The sequence below is a fragment of the Sorex fumeus genome, unplaced genomic scaffold (assembly GCF_029834395.1).
Source record: "Sorex fumeus unplaced genomic scaffold, SorFum_2.1 ptg000013l, whole genome shotgun sequence".
In the NCBI taxonomy this organism is placed as follows: domain Eukaryota; kingdom Metazoa; phylum Chordata; class Mammalia; order Eulipotyphla; family Soricidae; genus Sorex; species Sorex fumeus.
Window position 1 is genome coordinate 27,978,389 of NW_026606070.1, and position 27,515 is coordinate 28,005,903.

Below are 27,515 nucleotides of genomic sequence, written 5' to 3' on the forward strand. Positions count from 1 at the left end.
GACGTTACTGGGCCCACTCGAGCAAATCGATGAGCAATGGGAGGACAGTGTATTAGACCTGCAGGCTCCTGGGCCCCCGCCCAAAAACGCAAAACCCAAAACCATCTTAACTAGACTGTTGTTCTCCACAGGAGCTGGTGGCCATCCAGTCCTGCACTTCTCTGTCAGCTTCCTCTGTGCAGTTCATCTCGGATTACATCTGGCAGATGGAAGGAGGCTTCTCATTTCAAGCCTCTGGCACCTGCATCCCAGAATCCTCTCCAGGCAGCCTCTAAATCCTCCAGAGAGAGAGAGAGAGAGGGAGGAGGAAGGATCATCGGGCTCCCAGAGATGAGCGTCTAGAGTATTTCTCAAATTTTCATCTTCAACGTCTTGGATCATCTAACTCCCTGGGGGGTGGAGGGGGGAGAGACTGCCTTCGAGCTGGGGCTCGCAATATAATCTCGCCAGCCTGATGCCACAATATCAATTACAGGTTCACTTGGATGATGGAATAAATTGGCGTTGGGACCAATGCAGAATAAATTGAGGGGATGGGCAAGGGCCAGAGGGGACTGAGCCTCAAAACAGATGTGACAAAAAAGAAAAGTTAAGCCACATTCTTGGAATCCTAGAAAATTTGGTAATTTCCTTTGGAAACGACTCTTTGTCTTGTGGAAGAAACTCACCGGCAACTACATGGAAACACAGGTCTCTGGAGAAGTCATTTTCCCCAAGGGCCTGCTGGGACCAAGAGTGACAGGCCCAAGGCCCCTACCTCTCCCGGGATAATAGGAGCAGGAGAGTGAAGACAGAAATGACATGATTAAAAAGAAAAGCATAACCAGATACAGAAGATTAGAAAAGCAAATGATTCCCCTTTGTGTGTGTGTGTGTGCGTGCGTGTGCGTGTGTGTGTGTGTGTGTGTGTGTGTGTGTGTGTGACACCTGGTGACGCACTGGCTCTGCACTCAGGAATTACTCCTGGCGGTGCTCAGGGAACCATATGGGATGCTGGGAATCGAACCCGGGTCGGTCGTGTGCAAGGCAAACACCCTACCCACTGAGCTACCGATCCAGCCCCAGATGATCCCTTTTTGATGGATAAGCTGAGTCAGTTTACGGGCACAGAGAAAGAAAGAAAGCAGATTGGTTGCTGTGAGGGGTGGAGGAGAGAGAGATAAAGAGTCATGGCAGAATGGGTAGAGTGTTCTGTTTTGGGTGATGAAATGAGATATGAGACAGGTGGTGGTTGTACGTTTGAGAATAGACTAAATGCCACTGAACTATTCACTTTAAAACGACTGATTGTGGGTCAGAGAGATCAAACAGGGGCTAAAGAGCTTGCCCCATTTCCATCTCGGCAGTACCTACTGTCCCCTGAGCACTGCCAGGTGTGGCCCCCCCCCCAAACAAAATAAAATAAACAAAATGATTGACTTTATTGTGTGAATTTTGCCAGAATGCAGGCTGCAATCTAGACTGCTTGGCTATCAGTTATTAGAAGTTTAAAAGGAATTTCTTTTAAGTAAATGCATACCATTCCCGAATGGTAAGAGGGCAGACAAGGTCTCACGGTTCTAATATTTGTCACCCTTTGGCCTTTCTTGTCAAAACCCTGGAATGTGCTGAAAATCCTAGACATTTCCTAGAAGGTCTGTCATTCCCACTAGCTGGTGGCCCCTGGCTTCCTGGCGCTCACCACTTGTCTGCTTGCGTGCGCTTGGATGATGAGGCGTCTATAAAGGACACCCCTGCCTCCTCCTCCCTGCCCTCCCTTGTCAGCTATGTGATCTGTGGGGGTGGCATCAGACATAAACTCTGGCTTGCTTTAACTCCATAGAAAAATAAAAAGGCCTCGTTCTTTCCACACACATTTAGGAGCTCAGAAAATAGCCGTGAACACTGAAAGAGGCCTCTGGGGGAGAGGTAGAGTTCCCCGCTCTCCCACACTCTTTTTTTTTTTTTTTTACTTGTTTTGCTACTAGAACATCTGATTCAACATACTGACCCAGAGCACTCAGCTGTTCAGTGGAAATAGAAATCCAATACTTAAGGGACACAAAATCCGTACAATGAACAGGAATAAGAAAGGAAACTTGAGGGGCTCGAGACATAGTACAGGGGTTAAGGCACTTGCTTTCCATGCAGTGACCCTGGTTCGATTCCCAACACCACAGGGTCCCCTACGCATGGGCCTGTGCAGCCCTGGAAGCCCCTCGCCCCCAGCATGGTGGGATGTCCTGGGTATCCCAGCACCACACTCTCGGGCCCCTGCCCTGAACAGTTAGCCCAGTGGGTGAGACTCACTGATGGAACCCCAGCCCTCCCGAGCAAGCTTGAAACACAGTCTTCCCCAAAGAAAGGAACCTTAAAAAGGAAGACTTAGGCTACCTTTCTCCCTCCCACCCCAAGAAACGGCTGACAATTATATTTAGGAAAAGCAGGTAGAAGATCACCCACCCTTACCTCACACCGTCCCCATCTCTCCACACCATACAGTCAGGTCCACACACAAACGGCCCTCCAAACCCTCACCCAACCATCTTCTGAATCATAAGACATCTCACACTCTACTCTTTGGACTGACTTCTAATCTTCCCGGGTTTGACCTTAGGACTCGTTTGTTCCAACTATGGACTTGTGTCACCTGCCAGACTCAACACTCAGCTTTGAGCATTTGCTGCCTTGTCCAAAATTTCCATGGTCCTCTGAAACTGCTACCTTTGGTGATTTCATCCACATTCAGCCTCGCCCAGAAGGTCCCTCATTTCCAAGTCCTTTCAGGGAATGGAAAAAAGGGTTCGTTCTGTTTCAGGGTACCCTTCTTTTTCTCAGGTCCAACCCTAAGACTGAGCACCAGCTGAGATTCTGGTGTTGATTTCTGGCTCAGAAATGGCTGGACAAGCATCATAGGATGAAGGGGGTTTAAAATTATACTAGAAAAGCAAAATCCATTAAGCACTTGAAAAAGATCCTCGACTTTTATTGGCAATATGCCAAATGACTCAGAAAGCCCATCTATTCATTTATTTGGGGGGCGTTATTTGAGAAATAAACACGTGATCCTCTTACAAAATGTATTATACATCATAGCAACGGCAGTTCTGTTTTTCCATGAAATTTTCTACAAGAAGGAAGAAGCAACTGTTTGGCTGTGAGGGGCTAGAATGCAACGTGGGTGTAGAAAGGGGTCTCTTCTCCCTTTGCTGGAGTGCTGAGTGGCAAGTCTGAGATATAGTGTGGGAGCCCCTAGGGTGGAGGGTAGCAGATATGTATGTGTGAAAGTCTGGCCTGGGCCACTGCAATGCCCTGTCGTCTGCACCATCTGCTCCAGCCACGTGGCTCAGGAGTTCGGGTAAAATTGCACTGACTGAGCACTTCTGCTTACTACCTCTCAGGAGCATGTCACTAAAGTGCATGAACTCCACAATCTGATGGGAAGGGTGACACCCAGTGTGGATTATGTAAGGCAGCTGTGACTGGTTCCAATGTGTTCCCCAGCGAGATTTACTGAAGTCCTAAGTCCTCTCCCTCAGAAGGGTGCTTACTAGGAACCAGGGTGCTGGGGTGCTGTTCATTCAGGGTGTCTGGGGTCCTTATAAAAGGAAATGGAAAACACATCACATGGGTGAAGGCCATGCCATGACAGGGCAGAGACTGTGGGAGGTCAAGGGGGCGATGCAGGCCGAAGGGTGTCGGCGATGAATGCCCACAAGTTGGCATAAGGCAAGGAAGCATTCTCCCCACCAAAGGTCTCAAAGAAGGCGTGGCTGGGCTGAGATTTTGGATTTCACGCCTGGAAACTGACACAATAAACTTCTATTCTTTTCAGGCAGCCAGTTTATGGAACTTGATTACAAAGAGCAGTGGTAAACTAATATAATGGTGGAGGAAAACCTTTTGTGTGTGTGTGTGTGTGTGTGTGTGTGTGTGAGAGAGAGAGAGAGAGAGAGAGAGAGAGAGAGAGAGAGAGAGAGAGAGAGAGAGAGAGAGAGAGCAAGCGAGCTGGAGATGCAACACACAGAATAAGCCAGGTAAGCAGGTAAATAGGAAGAAAACAAAAGCAGCATAAAGTAAACACAGGAAACGAAATTTCTCTGTCTCTAACCCATACAAATGTCAAATGAAGATATTTCCTTAGGAGCTAACAACGTCTTTCCAAACATACCTTCCACTACTTTCCTTGCCTCTTGGTTAAAGTGTTCTGGCTTTTGGGCTGTTCCTGGAACATCCCATTCCGTCCCCTGCTCAGGCATTTAGCATCAGTTGTTCATCGACTCCCTCAGACCCATTCAGAATGAACTGGTGACTTCTTGTCTTGCCTTCCTGAGCTCCGCCCTCACCATCCCCCTGGACACTGGATTTGTCCTCCAACCCCATCCACCAATTCTAATTCCCCTTGCTGGAGCTCTTCTCCCCTCCCCGAAAATTCCTTTAAATTCTTTTTTGTTTTTCTTTCAATTTTTTTTCTCATGGACCACCAATAGAGCAGGGTCCAGGCTGTTCCCTTCTATCAGGCTATCCCTGTGCTTGAAGGAAGACCAACACTGCTTCCTAACTAAGCTGGATCTCCGTTTCAGCTCACACCCCCTTGATTTTTGTTCGACTATAATATACTAACGATTTACATATTTCACACTTAACTATTTATTATAATACCTGGTGAAGGCATTCTTTATTATCTGTTCCCTCTATGCTGGGATACATGACATGCTTCAAGAGGGCTGAAGCTTTTCCTGTATTGTTCATGAATAGGAATAAGCATCTAGAATGGTCCTCAATTCACAATGGCTGCTCAGCAAATATTTTCAGCCCATGATTTTATTGTAATTTGGGAGGTGGGGCTTGGACCACATCCACACCCAGCAGGGCTCAGGAACTAATTCTTTTCTTTCTTTATTCTTTTTTTTGGGGGGGGGTGGTATTTGGGTTTTGGTCACATCCAGCGCTGCTCAGGGAACCATATGCAGTACAGACGGCTAAACCAGGCAAGCATATTTGCCCCTGTACTCTCTCACCAGCCCTTTAATTTATTTTTAACACTACTTTATCACTATAGAGGCTTTACATGTACATCATAAAATGTTAGAAAAAAAATCCAAAACTTCAAATTCCCACCATTCAATGTATGGATATGTATAATAATGTATCTCCTACATTATAATAAACCAGAATTTTTTAAAACTTTTTTTAAAATTGACTCTCTAAGAAATCCTGCCTCTGGAGAAGTGATGTCTTTATAGGGTTAACACTCACATGTGGCTTGTCTTGTGGATTAAAATGAAATAATGTATCCAAATGCAGTGTCTTCCATCATAACTAATAGAGATGATGGTTATTTTTTTTCTTTGATCTTGCTTTTAACTTTCATCTTTCCCCCCAATTTCTGAAAAAGCAGACAGTAGTTAACTGTGGCCCAAAGGATGATAGAACACTGTTGTTATGGGGAAGGCAAACTCAGGAAAGGCTGCCCCTTCCAGCACTGTAGATCAAGACACCAAACGCACGGTACCAGCTTCCAGCCCAAAGACACTGCAAGCTCCAGGCCATTAACTATTCTATGAACTTTTAATAAAACAACAAAACAACAAAGCAATGGTTACTGCGTTTTCATATTACACTTCCTTTTGCAAAACATGAAGTTTTACTATAAAGTTACAGATGAAAGAATACATGTTCCAAGAATTCAAATAACTCCATGTGAACCAGCCGGTACATAGAAAGTGCTAGAAATTAAATGTTTATAATTAGAAGTTCCAGTGAGTATCAAAGACTTTTTAATTTGATATTTTGTGAATGCATAATATCCTTTTCTAGAATCCCACCCACTGTAAATAAAGTATGTTAGTGTTTTCTCCATGAATTACTTCCTTCCCCAAACTCTGAACAAGTGACTTACCTATCCTGACAGCCACACATGCAAAACTGTCTTCTTGTGAAGAGAAGAATGTGGTGTTCAATGTGTCAGAAAACAGGACACGTCATCTAGAAAGTCTGGGAATCACTGCTCTTGTGAACTGTTGAGAAAAAAAAAAGACATCAAGAGTTTTGTATCTTCAATCCTCTCTAGGGGATGTTTTCAAAATGAATCTCCTCCATTCCTTGGCAGAAGTCAGTACAAAAGAGTTATTTTGCTGGTGTTTCCAATTAGACTTAGTAATATTAAATTTGCATGACTTAGTCTAAATTTATTCTAGGGCCTCAGAAGCATTGATTATAAATGGTTTCCACTTCTGAAGGGACTAAAAGAATCCTGTTCATGAATATTGAGGATCCTAACACACAGACTTCTCACATTTATTCTTCATGGTAATTTAGATAAGATTGAAGACACAAATTCAACCTAGTGGAGAAGTGATGACCGTAATCATCACATTATTTCCTTCCCCAGAGGTAGCAAAGGCATTCAAATACCAATCACAGAGTTAAATAGGTTAATGGACTCCCTGTGGGTAGGGCAAACACAATCTCTTCTAAACATGTCAGAATGAAAACTGCGACATAATGACTATAGATTTGTTCTTATTTTTGTTTGGGGGTCACATCTGGTGGTTCTCAGAGGTTACTACTAGCTTCAGGCTCGAGAAGGCTGTGGGTCGCTCCCAGAAAATGCTGGGGGACCGTGTGGTACGGGGGATCAAACCCAGGCCTTCCACATGCAAAGCATGAGCTCACCCCATTAATTTCAGCCCATGACTGGAGATTTTAACTGGTATGTAAATGTTCAGGAAAATACCCCAGATTAAGCATGCCCTTTGCAAAACTCAGGACAGATGGCAACATCTGGTAAATGAATCCACTTAAAATCCCTTCAGGAGTGTTGGGAGGATCCTCCCAGGATGGGAGAAGCATGCTGAAAGTAGACTATAGACCAAATATGATTGCCACTCAATGCCTCTTTTGCAGACCACAACACCCAAAAGGAGAGAGAGAACAAAAGGGAATGCCCTGCCACAGAGGCAGGGTGGGATAGGGAGGATGAGGGGTGGGAGGAATACTGGGATCCATGGTGGTGGGAAATGGGCACTGGTAGAGGGATGGGTACTTGATCATTGTATAACTGAAACCCAAGCACAAAAATTTGTAAGTCTACAACTGTACCTCATGGTGTTTCACTAATAAAAATTAAAAAAATATATTTGAAAATAAAATAAAATAAAATCCCTTCAGATCTCAGGCTGACCGTGGATGCCTAACTCCTGAGAGCTCTTAGAGGGATTCCCTGTAGACTTAGTGAATTCCCACTTCTGGTTCTAAAATGGGGACTAGCTTGTAACAAACCAACTTCACACTGACCTCAACTAGAAACATCTGGATAAAAATTCTATTGAGCTGGAAGAAGACAATAAAGGGGGTAAGGCGCTTGCCTCACATGCAGCTGACAATAGTTCAATCCCCTGTACCATGTTGCCCTCCAAGCACTGCAGTCTTAGAGCTCCTCCAAGTGCCACCAGGGTACCCTGGGTCATGTCCAGCACCGCAGACTTCAAGCAGCAATGCACCCTCAGGCCCTCAAACTAAACTGTGACCCAAATGGCTGAGAATGACCAAGAGGAGTCGCAGACCCTGAGCACTGTTTGGGAGACCCCCATTCCCCACACCCCTCCAGTATGTTACAAGTCACCATCACTTGGTAATTCTTGACTTTTATTCTATAACCCATATGTGGTTAATTTCTGAAATTGTTAAAAGTTTACATTAAAAAATAAGTAGTTATAGGTGCTGTGTATAGTATCTATATAGATTAATAGGCTCAAGTTTATTCCTTGTTGTTAATTTTTTTTCTATTCTTACACATTTTTTCCTCCTTCTATGAATTACTGAAGTATGTGCCAAAGTCTTTTACAATCTCCATAACTTTGAACATATTTGACAGTTTTATTTTTTTTAATGGTCTTTATCTTGGGCCGAAGAGACAGTACAGAGGACAAGCAAGGCCTTGCATGCTGCTGATTCAGGTTCAATCTTCAGCATCCCATATGGTCTCCAAAAATAACTAGAAGTAACTCCTGAGTGCAGAGACAGGAGTAAGCCTGCGCATTGCTGGGTATGGCCCCCAAACAAAAATAAAAGGTATGCATCTTAACCCCTGTACTATCTCTCTGGCTCCCATACAGTATATAAAGGATAAAGGATAAAGGCCCTCCCGTTGATCATCGATTTGCTCGAGCGGGCCCAGTAACGTCTCCATTGGAGACTTTGTTGTTATTGTGTCTGGCATATTGAATACATCACGGGGAGCTTGCCAGGCTCTGCCGTGGGGGCGAGATACTCTCGGTAGCTTGCCGGGCTCTCCGAGAGGGGCGGAGGAATCCAACTCGGGTCGGCCATGTTGGTTGCATGCAAGGCAAATGCCCTACCGCTGTGCTATCGCTCCAGCCCTACAGTATATATTTTCAGTATTTTTTTAAAAAATTATTATATCATTCAGGCACTGTAATTTACAATACTAATAAGGATAGAATTGCATGAATACACTGTTTTACCACCACACCCTCCACCAGAGAACTTAACTTACTGAAATAATATATTCAAAAAAAATTCGTACTTTTAAGAAAGAAGAAAATTTTACATGGAATTAAATATATTGATTTTAAATATAGTTTAATACATTTTGTTAAAGGAATCCAATAATAAATACAATAAAATTAAAATATAGGGCATTTCTGTTACTTCACAACGTTCCACATGCTCCTTTTGGCCATTTCCTACATCCCAAAGGCAACCATCACTTTCATGATCTTAGATTTGTTTTGGTGGTTCTTGATCTTTGTACCAATGAGCTCAGACAGAACAGACTGTTTTGTCTGGCTTTTTCACTCAATAATGTCTCAGATTCATCCACAATTGAGTGGATCAACACTTTACCCTCTCTACCGATCAACAATAGTTTACTATAAGACAATACCACAGCATTCAAAATATGCTCCCATAAATGAAGTTTTGGTTCTTTCCAAATTTATGAATAAAACTGGTATAACTATTCTCATCCAAGTATTTTCTTAACATATATTTTCATTTCTTTTTGAAACAAACTAGGAATGGAGCTGCTGAGTCTTTCAGGCTGATGGATATTTGAGTTTATAAGGAAACAGCCAAACATTTTCTACAAGAGCTTTATTATCTTCATTCTATTCCGGATCATACACAACATAGACTTGTCAACATGTGGTGCAGTCAGACTTCTAGCTCGAGCCCTTCAAGGGTGAAGCTTTAATGTGCATTTACCTGGTGACTAAGAATAAGAGCTTTTTGTATTTCTTCTTTTGGTTGTGTTTGGTCAAGTCTTTGGTGCATTTTAAATTGTTTTTTTTTAGGGACCAGAGTGATAGTACATCAGAAAGGGCACCTGTATTGCATTCAGCTGACCCAGCCTCAATCCCTCGCATCCCATATGGTCCCCTGAGCACCACCAAGAGGAGTGCAGGACCAGAAATTATCCCTAAGCATCACTGGGCATGGCCCAAAAACTTAAACCAAAACCAAATAATTTTTTTTAAAATGTTGATTTATACAAATTCTTTGTATATCTGACATGCCAGTCCTCAATCAGATGTTGTTTCAATTTATTTTTATTTGGGGGATGGGGGCACACCCAGTTGTGCTCAGGACTTATTTCTGGCAGTGTTCAGGTGATCAAACCTGTTGGTTGTTTATAAGGGAAGCACCTTATCTATAATGCTATCTCTCTGGCCCACCTTCTCAATTTTTAAAGTTGTTTTTCATTTTCTTTAAAAAATTCGAGAGCTACCAAGCTCTACAATACTGATAAAATAGTTGAAGCACACCAGATTGGATGGAATGTATCTTAGAAGGCAACTGATCTTTTTTTGAATCTGTGGTTGTTTTTTGTTTTGTTTGGAGGTGATACCTAGTCTTAGTCCTGGCTTGCACACAGGACTTACTCAGGCTCTGCACTTAGAGATTACTCCTGGCAAGGCTCGGGAGACCATAGGGGATGCTGGGGATCAAACCCAGGTTACGTCAGTGCAAGCACAGCACCCTACACACTGTCCTATCATGCTGGCCCCTAAATATCACAATACTTTTAAGATAATCTTAGAACAGTAATGAAGAGTAGCACTGCACTGTCCTCCCATTGTTCATTGATTTGCTCGAGCAGGCCCAGTAATGTCTCCATTGTGAGACTTGTTACTGTGTTTGGCATATCGGATACATCATGGATAGCTTGCCAGGCTTTGCTGTGTGGGCAAGATACTCTTGATAGCTTGCCAGGCTCTCCGAGAGGGACAGAGGAATTGAACCCAGGTCGGCCGTGCTGGCTGCATGCAAGACAAACGCCCTACCGCTGTGCTATTGCTCCAGCCCAAAAGGCAACTGATCTTAACAAAATATAAACTATAAACATAGAAGACTTAACCTGTAACATCTTAGTAATCTCTTAAACAAGGACTTAATGACTTCACGGTGAGATACAATAATCTTCACTAAGTTTCTTCTAAGGAAACATTTTTGATCATTTTGAGCAAATTATTAATAACAATCAATATTAAATAAATTACTGAGGGCTTGCTATGGGGGCAGGCTTAAGGAATGGTTGGGAAAGTTGGAGACAATGGTGGAGGGAAGGTATAATGGTAGTGGGATTGGTGGTGGAATATTAAATGCCTGTAATAAATCATCACGAACAACTTTGTAAACCACAGTGTTTATATAAAGTCGAAGGGAAAAATTGGAAAAAAATAATTAAAAAACAAAAGCAAATTTAAAAAAGGCAAAAAAAAACACTAAGAAGGTGAACAAAAATAAAATATATTGATAAGAAAAAACCAACCGAGAGCTACCCCAAGTAGTACTTGCAGGCTCACTCTGGGAATCACATGTAGTCAGGGCTAGAAGCCAGGTCTCTGGCATGCAAGCATGTACTCAAGTCCTCTGAGCAATCTTCCTGACAATCTTCTGATCAGCAGAAGTTTTTGCTATTTCACATAACCTGAAAATTATATACCTAGGTGATGGTATATTACACCTTGCAAAAAATAACTAAGCATATAAACTCTTAAGTAACATTACTGGGACAGATGATACTCAGAGGCTATGAAATGTAAAAATTACAAAAGTCATTATTCGAACAAGGTCAGAAGATAGCAAAACTATAGAAGCCAATGAACTTCACATCTCTGATGGGAAGTGTTTCTGCTTCTCAGTGCTGGTGAAGAAAGTCCTATTTTCCCAGAAGCTGCCTCACCACAAAGTCTGTGAGGGGGTGCTAGCCTTGATTTCAGGAAAGTACATGTGTATCTTGCCATGAAACAGCACTTACCACATTAACCCATTTTATTGGTGAAATACTCATTGCTTTTAGACTCACTGACTCATCTCAGGTTAGCACTAGGTGGACTTACATCTTTGATGAGGCTGGGAGGGACATTGTCCTATATAAACTTTTTTGGGGGAGGCACACACATTTGACAGAGTAAAACAAAGATCTTAAAACAATCTCACATTACTTATGGAGCTGTCTCACTCAGTTCAGTATAGCTAATTTTTCCTCCAATGCAACAACAGATCATTGTTTCATGGTTGATTACTACATGAATCAGTTGTCTTGAGTTTACAGGTTCTATATAAGAAATATTTAAACATTAAAACCACTTTCAGGTAGGTAAAAAATGCTTCCACAATGAGTCTAGACAAAGCAGAATGATGGAACATCAGATTCACATCTCAAATTAAAGCTAGGCTAAGGTATGTGCTTACGGGGTGGCCAACAAACATGTTGAAAAGGTTCATTTCTCTGTCACCAAAGACCTACAGCTTCATTTGTGTTGAATATGCACATGCTAGTTCTCCACTGATATAGTATTGCTCTTCATAGTTATTGCCAAACCAGCAATATAACGGCATTAAAAAGTATCTTCTTGCTCATAGGAGCAGCTTTTGAAGTTAAAATACGCTAGCTGGGGAGGGGGCTCAGTGGTAAAGCATATACTCTGCATGAATCCTGGGTTGATCCCTGGCACAGGGAGGAAAAAAAATAAAAACCCACAAAACCAAAACCAACCTGAAATACAATGCTTATGTTGAATTGGAAGACATGTGGGCCAAGAGAATCCTAAATCTAGGTCTGAGCAGAACGTTATTAACAATGATACGAGGCCATGTTGGAAAAGAAAAAAAAAACAGATCAAGATTTTTTTTTTTTATTATTATTGCTGTTGCTCACCCTCTTTGGAGGTGAAAGGGAATGATACTGATGTACAAAATGACTTGCCACCAAACATTCCAGGATTTAAATAGTTTTTTTAACTATCTGTCCCATCTTATTTTTTGGTTTTGGGGCAATACTTGGCAGTGCTCGGGAGCTACTCAGCGTGTGGGGTGACACTTGCTGGTGCTTGAAGGAGCATGTGATGCTGGAGATCAAAGCTGGGGCTTCTGCAGGCAAAGCCTATGTTCCAATCCTTTTCTATTTAGACATAATTTGAAAGTCTATGACCTTGTACTTTCTAATTATGTTAAGGCAAAACAGTCGTAATGAATTCGGTATGAGTTGAGAGAGCCTTTAGGATCATAAGTTTGTCCAATATAAACTTTTTTTTTGGGAGGCACACCTGTTTGTACTCAGGGCTTACTCTGGGCTCTGTGCTCAAGGATCACTTCTAGGAGGGCTCCGGGCACCATCTGTGGTGCTGAGAATCAAAACCGGTCACCCACATGCAAGTTGACTGCCATACTACCTTTCCAATTCTCCTTTAATCAAGGACTTGTTAAGATAAACATTTGCACTTAACTAAAACATGCACTTTATGGCAACATGGTCTCACATAAAATTTCCATGAAAAGCTATGATCAATCCAATGCACTTTTCTAAGGGGAGTTTATCTGGAAATCTAAAGGCACAAAATATATAGTAAAGCATATACACAAAAACCCGCTTCTGTACAGGGTGGGGGCATTTGTGGCCACTCCTGGTGGTGGTTAAAGGCTGTGCCCCGCTCTGTGCAAGGCACAGAGTAGCTTAACCCCTGTGCTATCTCTCAAGTCCCCTTACAGATTTTAAGCAAATCTGCACCTTAAAAACTTCAGCAATTCTAAGGGTTGTATGCAAGTTTTATAGTAGTAGTGAGAAGTGCCAGTGTCTAATTGGTTTGCATCAGCTGGCATGTCTAGAAGACGGAACTTTCAAGAAAAAAATCTTTAAAAGTTTTCTTGCATTGGTCTCAGTCTTGTTTCCAAATGATTCTTCAGTGAGGATCCCACGCCCATGACTTCTAGGGTTAGCATCATCCATTCAGAACAAGACTGACAAACTGTAGACAGCAGCTGTGAGCATACACGGGGGGCGAGTTCCACGATTTCGTAGACTTTTAAAGAAGGTATCTGAAAATTTGCCTCTGATCCAGAAGGGTTTAGTCATCTGGTTTACGTTCAAGACTTGATGAGCTCATCCTTCTTAGGAATAAACTTTCTTCTGGGTTAGGAAACCTCATCATAAACCTTGAGATATACTGGCTTGGAAAATATCCTCAGTAGTTCTTGTCTTTGAAGTCACGGATCTTGGAATGGGGTAAGACCTGCTGGAAGCAGATGACTCACATTAACCCAATCCACACTTAATGGCCTTGGAATTGGAATAGGAATCTGGTAATTCAGTCCAATTTCAATTCTGGTTGCTCATTCTTCTATATATTGCTTAATCAGGGCTGAGTCTGTGAGGATTTTGGTTTTAACAGAACAGCTCTGTGGCTTCTCATTTAATAGGCAGTGTTTTTCTTGACTGGTGTCCTCCATCTGCCCTGCCGCTGCCTGCCGTTTCCTCTTCACAAGCCTCGAAATTCTGCAGCAGCGTCCAAGACTTCTTGGTGTTCTTGTTTTGTTTGGGGGCCACATCCAGCGATGCTCAGGGATTGCTCCTGGCTGGGTTCACTGGACTATTAGTGATCCAGGGGGATGGGGAGGGGGGTCGAATGCAGAGAGGCGGTGTGCAAGGGGAACACCCTGCCCTCTGCGCTATCCAGTCCCGAAGCCAAGAACTACTTGTCAAATTGCTGTGGTCATCTTCGACAAAAGGGCTGTGCAGAGTAAGCCCTGCCACTTCTCCAGTCCCAAATCACCCTGTTCCTGGTTCTTCCAGCTCAGGCCACCTGTCCTTGCTGTGTGTGTCCTAGGAACCCTTCCCGCTGCCTCTTCTCTCCACCTAGAAAACGCCTTCGTGAGCATCCCTCCACTTTGGGATCTCCACGAGCCCTGGCCTGCACCGAGCATCCGAGCAGCATTCAGAGGGGTCCGCCCAAGCTTAGCCCATGACTTTTTTCTGCCATTCTCCTATCTTCCTTACTCCTTTTTTTCCGACTAGGGTGAAAAGTCACGGTCCACAGCCTCTGACTTGTTCTCAAGCCTGTTTTCCTGGTCCTGAAAAGTGTCGGTTCCGGTCGGTTAAAGAGCCAGTTCTACCGGTCCGGCAAACCGTTGGTTCCTGTACGGAGCGTCGCTTGGGCCAACCCTCCCCCACTGCAGTCCTCCTGACCGGTCCCATAAGGGGTGTCACTTGGATCAATCTTCCCCACTGAGCAGCTTTGGTCTCCCAGAACCGACCCTGCTAGTCTGCCGTTAACAGTGATCCACAGGATTCCAAATCTTAGATGGATCCCAAATGGGCATTTCAGCCCTCCCCAAACCAGCCCTCCTTGGCCCTTGGGGGAATGCTTCTCTTGGCAGGTTCCCGAGATGAGTCGCAATCATGAAAACCAAGTCGCGCTCTTGAGTCTGGCGTGACACAGGTCTCCTAACAATGCCACATCCCACAGCCCCCACACCCCTGCCTGGGGACCAACTCCAGCCTCCAACTCGTCTTGAGTCAATCCTGCCCTCCCCACCGCTGGAGCGCCACAGCTCCGGGCAGCTTGTTGGAGGGGCAACTGGAGCCTAGCAGAGAGGCCAGGAGTTTTTAATGTTGAACTCCTTCCAGTGTTTTGTTTCTCCATTGTATTTAGTGCTTTAGGTATCCTTTAAGAAATCTCTGCTTCCTTCAAAACCTAAAGGAAATCCACCTACTTTCCCCCCACTTGGGTTTCTTAGTTTTAGCTTGTGGTTGGGTCCATGATCTATCTCAAATTAATTTTTGTTTGTGGTAGAGAGGAGAGGTTTCTAACCTCCTTGTGCATGTCTGCACACACTCCCTAATGCTCGTGGTGAGTATTGATTTCATGATTACAAATCGATTTTAGCCAGTGGGCAAACTCGCAAACAGAATCTAAAGTCTAAGTTGGACTATATTTGCTGATATTTATGGTTTCAAGTCCAAAACTGGGGTTTCCTCTCTCAAATGTCTGCCCATACAGACAAAAGGAGACCTGGTGAAGCTCCAAACAAAACTGAGATCTTGCCTCAGGGCTTGAACCATACTAAACAAACTATATAGAACCCCTCTAACTGATGAGGGAGACATTTACCACGTCCTGTGGTGAACAAGGTTTGGAAACCTCATCTCTGTTTCTTTCCTCACAACCTCAGGAAAAACTTAGCAGCATGCTTGAAAAGTTCATTTGTAATTCAAGAATGACTACGCTTGGGTACCTCCCCCCAACCCCCATACAAGAACAAAATCAGCAAGAATGAAGCAACACATGTTTGAGAACATGCAAGAGAACCCCTCAGTGGCCATATATCTGGCGAAAGTTTTTTATTTATCAATTTTGTTGTTCTTGAATCACTGTGAGATCCAGTTACAAAGGTGTATATGACTAGATTTCACTCATACAGCGTTCCAACACCCAATCCTTCATCGGTGTACATTCTCACCACCAATATCCCCAGTTTCCCTCCTACCAAACTTCTCTCTCTCTCTCTCTCTCTCTCTCTCTCTCTCTCTCTCTCTCTCTCTCTCCTCACTCTCTTTCCCTTCCCCCTCTTTCCTTTTAGGCACTGAGGTTTGCAGTACAGTTACCAAAACGCTACAATGTATATCACTTTACCTCCGTTTAGCACTCCATTCTTGTCCAGAGTGATCATTTCCAACTATCATTGTCATAGTTGTCCCTTTCCTGTCCTAACTGCATTTCACACCCCACACCTCACTAGGGACAAGTTTCCAACTGTGGATGAGTCATTCTGGTGCTTGTTCCTACTGTCCTTAAGTATTAGTCTCATATTATGTTTTTCTGTATCTGGCAAATGAGTGCGATCATTCTATGTCTGTCCCTTTCCCTCCGACTCACTTCAACAAGCATGACACACTCTATGTCCATCCATATATAAGCAAATTTCTTAATTTTTCTTAATTTTTTAAAAATTTGAATTTTAGGGGCTGGAGCGATAGCACAGCGGGTAGGGCGTTTGCCTTGCATGCAGCCAACATGGCCAACCCGGGTTCGATTCCCAGCATCCTATATGGTCCCCCGAGCACTGCCAGGAGTAATTCCTGAGTGCATGAGCCAGGAGTAATCCCTGAGCATCGCCAGGTGTGACCCAAAAAGCCAAAAAAAAAAATTGAATTTTAAACTTAATTTTTCTTACTGGTTGTGTAATATTCCATTGTGTAGGTATACCATAATTTCCTAATCTAGTTATCTGTTAGGGTAAGTTTATTGAATAGGCTGAAAAGTGAACTTTTTCTTTTTTTGTGCCACACGGTGAATGTGTCACGGCCCCTACTCCCTGTAGGTTCTGTCCTAAAAAATAAGAACTACCAAGCAGATGATTCTACTTCAAGGACATGGCCAGGATGACCAGGGGAGGTAACCATGGAAACCACATCTCCATGGTATGGTGGCTTTTGTATGTTTTGGAGTGAAGGGGAAGTGGCAATTGTAGGGGCTACTCTCAGCTCTTGCTTGGGCCCTGAGGCAGTGACTGGATCAAACTTGGGGCTCCTGCAAGTATAAACTCCAGCCTGCTGAGCCACTACCCTGCCCCTACTTCTGCAAGTCTTCATGCAGTTGACCTGCCACCTGAGAACAGACTGTAACAGAGACGCGGCCTCTGGATCCCGCCAAAGGTTTCTGCCTGGAGAGGACTGGGTGCTGCTGGTCTGGCCAGGCGGAATCTGGTTTCAGCTCTGCAGGCTGATACAACACAGGCCCTAGGAGCTGTGTCTCCTCGGGAGCAATGGTAAAGAATCGTGACATCAGTTTTTGGTGACTTACAGTGGAAAATAGACCTGAGGTGTGATACTATCTTCCTTTTATTCCTCCAATCTGACAGCAGGGTGCATTCGGAATGAACTGGATGTTGACCAGGAGACCTATATTCCAGTATTAATGAAGTTATATGATGGTCAGAAACAAAAAGAAGATATACATTTCTTCACACCCTTTTTCTATATATCCAGGCATTCGCAGGAAAAGGACAGAATTCTGTACCATTGTATCTTGTCTTTCCTGGCGTCCAAAACACTTCCAGGAAGAAAAAGGTGCAAAAAATCAGCCTAAATTGTGTGATTGGTGACATCAAGGAGCAATATCAAAATCCATTAGCATATAGAATCACACTGACAGTTGCCTTGGCCAAAGAAGTCAGGCTCAAGGGTTAAAATCTACCCCTTCCGATCAGCTCTTTGATTTATTTATTGTTCATTTGCGCAGAAAATGCTTCTTTACCAAACTACAAGGTGTGATCATCTTTAATACCTTACATAAATCTTTATTTCTCTTATTTATTTCACTGTTATATTTTAGGCAAACTTTTCTCTCCATCCTCTCTGCATTGTTCTGTCCTTAATCCCAAGTGATACGGGACCTTGACTTTCTACTTGAATTGCACTTTAGAAAGTCACCCGTGACCTCTTAATCCCAAAGAAAAGTCTGCTAAATTTTTCATTTCTCTTGATATCACTAATATAGGAGTTTTCTACCTGAATAGTAATATTTAAATTGCCTGTTTTTTTTAATGTCCTTGATTAATATCTCTTCATGGTTGCTTTGAACCTTCTACATACCTTTTCTCCACCACCAATAAATCTTCAAAAAAAAATCTATTCTTTACAAGCCATAATGACATTTTTTTCTAAAACTACCTTTCATTTTACTTTTTCATTCATCATCGTTCCCTCCGACTGATTGTTTTTTAAAAACCCTGTTTGTTTCTTTCCTTGAATGTCTCTTTAAACGTTTCTCTTATTCCTCTTCTTAAATCAGACTTTCATTTACTCAAGGCTGATTTTCTGTATTTCTATTTTCCTATGGGTATGCCCTGCTATGCATAAACATTACAGTCAGATTAATATGGAAAATTCTGCTTGCCTAAGCAGCTTCATTTCTATAAGATATGACCCCCATTACTCATCAAATAGTGTTTGGCATTCAGGACCCTGCCCCATCCCAAACCACTGGCCTTGTTTAGTCTACCCTAACTTTTTCCATAACAAAACACCTACCACCTCCCTACCACAAACCATCTTCTCTGAATCAAACAATGTCCTTGTACCCAAAAACATCCAGGATGAATCTGAGCTTTACACTCTCCTAACTTTGAATATACAACACTGAAAATCCTTGCTTTTACTTGGACCTTCCACTCAGCGTCACCCATCCCTCTGTGATGGATGAGGCACATTCCCAACAGAACAGGGCACAGTCATAGACCCATAAGGAGTTTACACTCTTCAGAGCCCACTGAATTCTATCAAGAACTGTTCAAGTTCTATCAACTATCAATTCTATTAAAGGCAGAAAGCATGTGACAGGCAACGTATGGCAAATCAAGAAATGAAGGATTTTCTGGGGCTGTGTTGTTGGCTCCAGGAGCTTATTCCACTGGAAAAGGTGGAGGAGGAAGAGCAAAGGAAAGGAGAGGGCTTTTGTTCTGTGACTCAGTAAACAGAACCTGAGCATCATAGACTGAACTCGCTCCATTCTTTGCAGAGAAGGAGCTCACCAGATAAATACCTGGGGTGGTTGTTTGAATTACAGATGAGGAAACTGATCTGTTTCTTTATTTTCAACTTCTCAAAGGCAACTGTTCACAAGCACATCTCAGGAAGTAAACGGCAGTTCCCCATTACTTGGCTGAAGAATAAATGACTATTACCTTCTTGGGTTCTTAAAATCTAGGGTTCCAGCAAGAAAGGACAGACCTGGGATGGGGGTCACTCAGTTGTTCTCATTGTCATCATTTTAACTGCCTGCAGACTACTCCATTGAGTAGTTTCATGATTTATGTGTTCATAATGTTGTTATGGACATAACACACTTTATGTGTTCATAACATAACAACATTTATGTGTTCATAAAGTGTGTTATGTTGTTAGGGCTGGAGCGATAGCACAGCGGGTAGGGCATTCGCCTTACAAGCGGCCAACATGGCCGACCCGAGTTCGATTCCTCCGCCCCTCTCGGAGAGCCTGGCAAGCTGCCGAGAGTATCCGATATGCCAGACACAGTAACAACAAAAGTCTCCAATGGAGATGTTACTGGGCCCGCTCGAGCAAATTGACGATCAACGGACTCTCTCTGAAGCCTCGATTTTGTCTTTTATAGATAAACTGGAGGCTTAGATTAATCAAGCAGTTTGTCCAGGTCACACAATGAGAGGCAGAACTAAAATCTTTATCTTTTTAATGTTGTTAGACATTTAGGGCTATTCAAGTTTTACCCTCATCACTCTGTCTTTTAAATCAGGTAAGTAGTTAGGAGTCGAGGTGCATACAGACAAGTTTTTCATTTAGAGCTCATCTACTACAACTCTATTTCCACTTAAGATAATGGAAATAAGTTTACTGAGTTGACCATGTCCAAGGTATACTAGGGTCCAATGAAAACACGAAATTCAAGATTACCCATCAGAGCTCAAAAGCTAGATTAGTGGGGCTGGAAAGAGTACGAGGGGTTAGGTGCTTGCCTTGCATGCTGCCTAGGTAGATTCAGTGCATACATGGATTTGAATCAGTATGGTTCCCTGAGCCTGTGCTTAGAGGATCATACTTAGTGTTGCTAATCAGGTCAGCTATGTGCAAGGTTTAACACCTGGACTCTCTCTGAAGCCTCGATTTTGTCTTTTATAGATAAACTGGAGGCTTAGATTAATCAAGCAGTTTGTCCAGGTCACACAATGAGAGGCAGAACTAAAATTCAGAACTGAACTGTACCACTATGCAGCAGGATTGGCAAACCCGCTGGCTTCTGATCCAAGTACTAGACACTGCTGGCACAGAAGAAAAGCATCTGTAGTCAATTCTCCAAAGAGTGGGTGTGGAACTCTTCCAACATACACACATATGCACACACACACACACGTACACACATATAAGACATACACATACATACATATACACACATACTTATTCTTTATTCCCACTTTTTATGATTCCCCATTCTGCCAGTTGAGTAAGTAATAAATGAAATACTTTCTCTGGGTGAGGTAAATACAAGATTGCAAATGAAGAAAATGGGCCTCAACCCTCAAGAAAGTCCAAGACAAGAAAAAGGCAGTGTGGCTTTGAATAATGCAGTTAGCCTCCTCTGCCAATAAACTAAAAAAAAAACTTGTTTTGTTTTGGGGGTCAATCTGGCTGTCTTAGGACTTAATTCTGGCTACGCATTCAGGGCTCACTCCTGATTATGCTTGGGAGGCCAGCAATGCCAGGGATCGAACGGGGCTCTGCCACATGCACGGCAAGTGCCTTAACTCCTGTACTATTTTTCCAGGCAAAAGACTATCATTTGAAGCTACAAATATTGATAAATTTTTCCTACATAACATGGGTGTTATAAAGATCAGTAACATAGTTTATGTGCTCTGATTTACTCAGGTTAAAAGTTATTTTTAATGTAAAATTAATGCTAGCTCTTCAGCAATCCCAAAGGAGATGAGTAAATAAACAACCCTGTCTTCTGTTCACCAGGAATCTCCTATACTAATAAAGTAGCAATTCTTTCCTTGTTTGATGGCTACAATTGATTTTTAGGAAACACTTAAAAAATTAGAATTAATTTTCTACTGGAAACAAATAGCTTTTAAATTTGCATTCAACACAATGTGAGAGGGAAAGTCTGTGTAATTTAGAAACACTATTATATGCAGTCAATAAATCAAAACTCCACAACCTCTTCCTCTCATTTATACTTCCCAAGTTATAAAAGTCCTTTGTGTGCATCTTATGGGCAATCTGACGCTCAGACACAACATGAAAATAAGTAGGAAAAGTGAAATAGTCACATTTAGGGGCTAAGAAGGGAAGCTTTAGAATTCTCTAAAATTTACCTATGTAGATCTAAAAAGAAATGAGCTCACAAACATGCAACAACTTAGATAAACAAAAGTGTACTCTGAGTAAAAAAAAGTATAAAAGGCTAAGTACTCTATCATTCCATTTATTTGACATTTGGAAATGGGCAAGACTCCAGTGACATTTTCCAGATGGGTAGTAGGCAAGGAGTGGGAAGGGGGAACTTATGGTAAAGGGACATTCGAGGACTCTCTGGAGGGATGGATTGTTCTAGACCACTGTCTCAACCTCTTGCCCACCATGTCCTCTTTCCAACCATTTTTTTCCTTCCTGTGGGGCCCCCTCTTTCACCAACTGGCACCCCCGATCTCATCCTTGGCCCCCATTTGCATGATTTCTACCTTTGGAATATGGTCTCCAGTTAAGAAATACTGTCCTAGGCCTTGATAGTTCTATGGTTCCACAACTATACATCTGTCTAACTGTAACTCAAAAAGGGGTGAGACTGGGAGGGAGCTCAATGGACTATGTGGATACAAAGCATGCATGCAAAATCCCATGTTCAATACCCAGCTCTGCATGGGACCCCGAGCCCACTGAGCACAGATCTGGGTGTAGCTTCCAAACACCACCAGCTGTGATCCCAAATGAAAATAAAATGGCGTGGTGGTGTAAATGAGATCTCAATAAACTTGTTCAGAGCTGTGACACAGTTCCTTTGAATAAAGGTAAGTAGAGAAGAGGCCCGAAAGTTTCCAATACATTTCTTGCGGTTTTTCTGCACAGGAGCTAATACTGTGGTCTGAGTCTGGCGCATCTCCTCGTTTGTTTGATCTCAAAGACAGGCCGGTGAGAACGGCAGGGCAGGGCCTGTGTCTGCAAGCAAGTGGGAGGAAGGGGAAACAGCTCAGAACCAGATGGCACTCTCCATTCCACACAGAGCCCTGAGAAGCTCCAGCTCCACTCGGTCAGGGAAACTGAAGTAAATCACATCCCTCTCCTATCTGCTATTTCGGGTCTGAGCTACATCTTCCCTCCCAACCGTCTGGGAAAATGAAAGGTGCCAACTACACAGTTGAGACAGTCACATTGCTGCTTTCAGTCGTATTTCTAGAACCCGTCATGAACGGGGTGGGGGGAGAGGGGGAGACGTTCCTTTCACTCCACATTACTCATAGTAGCCCTAGGCTGGAAAGCGCTCAACTGCCCTCAGACAGATGATAGGGAAAAGATTGAGTATCTACAGACAGCAGAACCCCACTCAGCTAATAGAAAATGGTGTGATCCTGGGGGCCAGAGGGATAGTAGAGCAGGTAGGGCATTTGCCTCGCACGCAGCCAATCCGGGTTCAATCCCCCAGCATCCCCAACATCCCATTCCCTGAGCACTGCCAACAGTAATTCCTGAGTGTCAAGCCAGGAGGAAGTCCTACACACCACCAGGTGTGGCCCCCAAACAAACAAAAAAGGTGAAATCCTGCCTCATATGACATCAAGGATGGACCTGGAAGGTATTATGCTCAATGAAATAAGCCAGACACAGAAAAGACAAACACCATAAGATTTTATTCGTCTGTGGGAGAGAAACGAAACTAACCAAGACACAAAACTACAGTGAAACCAACTAGAACTAGAGGGAAAAACAGTGGTGACCAGAGGGACAGAGGGAAGAAGGCAGGTGGGGGGGAAATGTAAAAGGAGTTCATCATGGAGTGGAGGAGGGAAACTGGACTTTGGGTGTTGGACATGGTACAATATGCACAGATGTTGATTTAGAATGCTTTACTCGAAATCCCAATGGCTAGGTAGCAACGCTAGCGAACAGGAAGAAATCCCTTTTCTCCTGGAGTTGGCAGCAGAGGGGGGGGGGGGTCTGTTTTCCTGCCCAGGAACACTTGGACATTTTAAGCATTTTCTGAAGGCCACAAAATAGGCAGACGGGCCCTGAACTGATGATGAGAGGTCTAAGTGTCTGTCCTATCATATGCCAGAGCCAGATCACGTGATTCTGTGGATCTACAAGGCTTTGTGTTCCCATCCCTAAAAGAATAGCTACTGAATCTCCATCACTGGGTGCTTAGTATGTACTAGGTGGTACAGAGCTGGACCTGTTAATGTACCCACTGAGTGCACGTGCTATATCATTCCCAATGAATCATGCAGAACAGGACACCCACAGAGTTAAGTAACTTGCCCCAAGACACAGCAGGTAAGTAGCACACCCAGTTTACTGCACTGCCTCCCTGCAGAGATGGGCCAGCAGGTGGGCTGTGCTTCTGGGTTCCAACACTTGAAATATTTGTGAGAGTAATTAAAGTTATCCTACTGATGGAGAAATAGTGCTTGCAAGAGAAGAGGCAAATATCCTAGTGGACAATTTTCAAAACAAAAATACTGATTAATCTACATATTAAAAATTTTTACCAATGAAATATCTTAAAAAATAAAGTGTAATGTTTTGCTTATTCAATTAGAATGTAAAAAGTTAAAAAGGAGAAGGCAAAGGCATTGCTAATGAAATGTGAATATCACTTGGGAGGTAGTTTGCATTCTGATTCATATACATATTTCTTTTAACCCAGTTTTTCATTTACATGACCTTATCCTTAGGGAATAACCCAACATACAGAAAAAGTTACGTGCAGCAAAGATATTTGTTAAAGGGAGTGGTGTTTGTAACACTATAACAATATTTCTATAATTTGTAAACATCCAAATTTAAAAATTAACCCAGTGACACTTATGATCCCAAATTGTGCTTTTCAGGGACCAGAGAGATAGTACAATAGGTAGGGAGCTTGCCTTTCACATGGCCAATTCAAGTTCAAGTCCTGGCATCTCAAATTGTCCCTTAAGCATCACCAGGAGTAATTCTTGAGTGCAGAGCCAGAAATAACCCTTGAGTACCACCGGGTGTGGCCCGAAAACAAAACCAAAAAATTTTAAATGGATTTTTCAGAAAAGCGCATATTTGTACTTGCCCACACTGTGGTTAGATATCAGTTCAAATCAGCTAAGAAAAGGCAGAAGCAAGACAACACATATAACAGGTATCAGGGGCTTAGTAATGAAGCAATTTCATTTGCAAAAAAAAACAAAGGAGAGGAAAATCTGGTGTGCATGTGTAACAAAATCAGTCTCGAATCCCAAATAACATCAATCTGTGTAGTTCTTTCTTCTCATTCCCAAATGTCAGGAGAAAATAGCTTTTCTTTTCCACAGTCTCTCCAAATTTTACACACTGCCTAAACATGCAAATTTATGCAAAAGCAAAATGCTATTTTAGTCCTTCCTGGTAGAATCACTTTCATTAAGTGATCTTTCTATAAAAACAAACATCTCATGCAGAGTTACCACTACAAATCCTACGGTTGAGAACTAGTTATTATAATTACCAGGCATAATGAGCATTTTCCAGCTCATTATTTTCTTTGTAGACATTAATGCTTTCTAAAAAATCTACAGATCTCATTTAGGCTGAGGAATGTCTCTGTAGTTGCCTCACTCTACCCAGAAGCCCCAGATGAAAGCCTTTGTCTAGAGTCCTTTATCTTCCGTTAGGTCCCCCACCCTCATCCCGTGCTAGAGCACAGCTTCCAGATCAAAGACAATGAGGAAATACCTCGAGGTTTTCTGGTCTATTTAATGAACTGCCCAAGGAGCAGAGAGGGCCCAGAATTCTGAGAGGGAAGCTGGACTGGAAGGTGAGGCTCCAACCACAGGGGGCTGGAGAGATGGTCAGAGGTCAGGTGCTCTTCTTGCACGTGACATACCCTGGTTTGGTCCTCAGCACATGTGGTCCCAGAGTTCCAGCACCCTCACTCATGAGCACAGAGCAAGCCGGAGCCCTGTTAGCTGTGGCCCAACTCCACGCCCCCCCTCATCCTCCAAAGTCTTACCACATAAAAGGTACACATCTGCACATCAGTTCGTATCATGAACTAGCAGGCTAGGCACAATTGCCTTAATTTCGTGATAAACTGAGGTACCCAGGAGCCAGGGAGATAGCTCCAAAAGCTGGAGTGTATAGAAGGTGCTAATCCCCAAGTCCAATCCTTGGCACCGTAGGGTCTCCCAGCATTGCTGGGTGTGGTAGCCTCTTCTGACTGGTTTCAACAGAGCTTGTACAAGCAGTGTACGAGAACTCAGCAAGGCACAAGCAGTTCAAAACCTGGATTCCCTCAGCGCACAGTCTCTCTCTCTTTTTTTAATATTTAAAATTTTGTTTTTCATACGCTCTTAGGGCTGGACTGATAGCACAGCAGTAGGGCATTTTGCCTTGCACGCGGCTGGCCCGGTCAAGCTAGGTTTGATTCCTCCACCCCTCTCGGAGAGCCCGGCAAGTTACCGAGAGTATCTCGACCACACGGCAAAGCCCGGCAAGCTCCTCATGACGTATTCAATATGCCAAACATAGTAACAACAAGTCTCAAAATGGCGACGTTACTGGGCCCGCTTGAGCAAATCGATGAACAACAGGAGGACAGTGCTACAGTGCTATGTTCCTTGAGTTTTCAATCATGTACACTTCTTGCTGCTGATCCTATCTTGGCATTTATTTTTGTTAATGCTGACCTGATTTTCAGTTTTTACTCTCTAAGACACTGAGGATTTTTCATATATGTTACTATCTCCAGCAGAGTCTCTTTTTGCTATTTTAGTGATCTGCCACACTGCTCCTGCCTGCTGTAGAAAGGGGACATACTTTCGGTACGGTCAGTTCATATAATTATGAACTTTTCTTTTTCTTTTTGGGTCATACCCAGCGATGCACAGGGATTACTCCTAGCTCATGCACTCAGGAATTACCCCTGGCAGTGTTTGGGGGGGCATATGGGATGCTGGGGATCGAACCCGGGTCAGCCATGTTCAAGGCAAATGCCCTACCTGCTGTGCTATCACTCCAGCCCCTAATTATGAGCTTTCTAAATGGCTTCCTTTAAAGGGCAGGGAGTTGGGCTGGAGAGACTGCAGCGAGCTGAGGGTCTACTGCACCCCTACACCCCCTGCCCCCCACACCCCAGTACCATGAGGAGCAACCTCTAAGGACAGAGCCAGGAGTGATCCCTGAGCACTCATGGGCATGGCCCAAGACTCAATTAGTAATACAAAGTAGGTAGCAAAATAATAAAAACTCTTTTCAAGCTCTGGAATAGCGGAAATATTAAATTAGGGGACCCACTCAGCAATGAGGTCTATGGTATAGCTGTCTTTATTAGATTTCAAGAATAAGTTAAAATGGATTTGTTTTCAAAGGAAACTTCTGGTATATTTTCAGTATTTGAATATTTTACAGTTAAGGATGGGCCCAGAGATGACAGCACCATGGCAGCGGGTTGGAGAAGAGGCTGCAGAGATTACTCAGCCCCTGTGCTGACAGCGCTTGGCCAGAAAGACCATGCTTAGAAACTTGGGCTAATCATCAGCTGTCTGTCTCAAACGCCTTCATGTTGTTGCTCTCCTCTTTGAATACTACAGATGAACGTTTTCTCTCTTTTCATGACAGCATAGTAACAGGACTTTTACAAGGACTCTTCCCCAGAAAGGAGAGCCAACACCACAGTGCTAGCGTAAAATTATTATAGGAAAAGTCTCAGTGATGGCAACAATGTCTATTATACACAATATATAAAATGCAATTACTGATGCATAAAGGAAACGTTCCCCAAATACTGGACTGGACATGAAGAAAGAATCCAATGTTTGCCAAGTAGGGAATGAAGAAAACAAGTGTTTAAAGGAGAGGGAAAGGACTAGAGAGGTAATACATGGGGTTAAGGCTCTTGCCATGCATGTGACTACCCTGGCTCTATCCCCAGCACCGCACACAGTCCCCTGAGCACCACCAGGAGTGGTTCTTGAGACAGAACCCAGAGGAAGTCCTGAGCACCAGCAGCCCAAAGAGGAGAGAGGAGCAGGAACACGAGCTTGCGGTTCTCTAGAATCCACCAGACAGTGCTGACAAAGACATAACGCTGAAATAGTTCTCTATCTTTCATCAGTAAGCAAATTCAGAATTCAACGGGATCCTTAAAGAGCTGATTGATGCCCATGCCAGCTCCATGACATCACGCTGATGGATGTGGTCGTTGGATGCCATCTTTCGAGCCACCTCCTTCCCTCTGTTTGGGCATGTCATGTCACTGCACAGGTGACAGCCAGCCATAAAGATAAGACATCGTTCTCCTCAAAAACAAATATCAGGCAGACAAGTCATGAGTCTCTGCAGAGATTTACCATCTTCTACATAAGGCTCATAAAACAGCTGCTAATTGAGTTGAAATGATTGTAAATCCCACAAATATCTTTTTGTGGTGACATGCAGAGCACAAGCAAGGTTGACCTTTACCTAGTGAGGCAAGAACTTACTCAAAGGTCACAAAGAATGATCTTTGTTACTCATTTTG

At 43.2% G+C, this 27,515-nt stretch overlaps 1 protein-coding gene across 1 annotated transcript in view; it reads right to left on the minus strand.

Annotated features, from left to right (window-relative positions):
- Window positions 1-27,515, minus strand: part of CRACD (capping protein inhibiting regulator of actin dynamics) — a 229,967-nt gene that overhangs the window by 118,519 nt on the left and 83,933 nt on the right. Inside the window, 1 exon segment of the mRNA XM_056111190.1 lies at window positions 5,882-5,999. The gene's annotated coding sequence lies outside the window, so the exon portion shown is untranslated.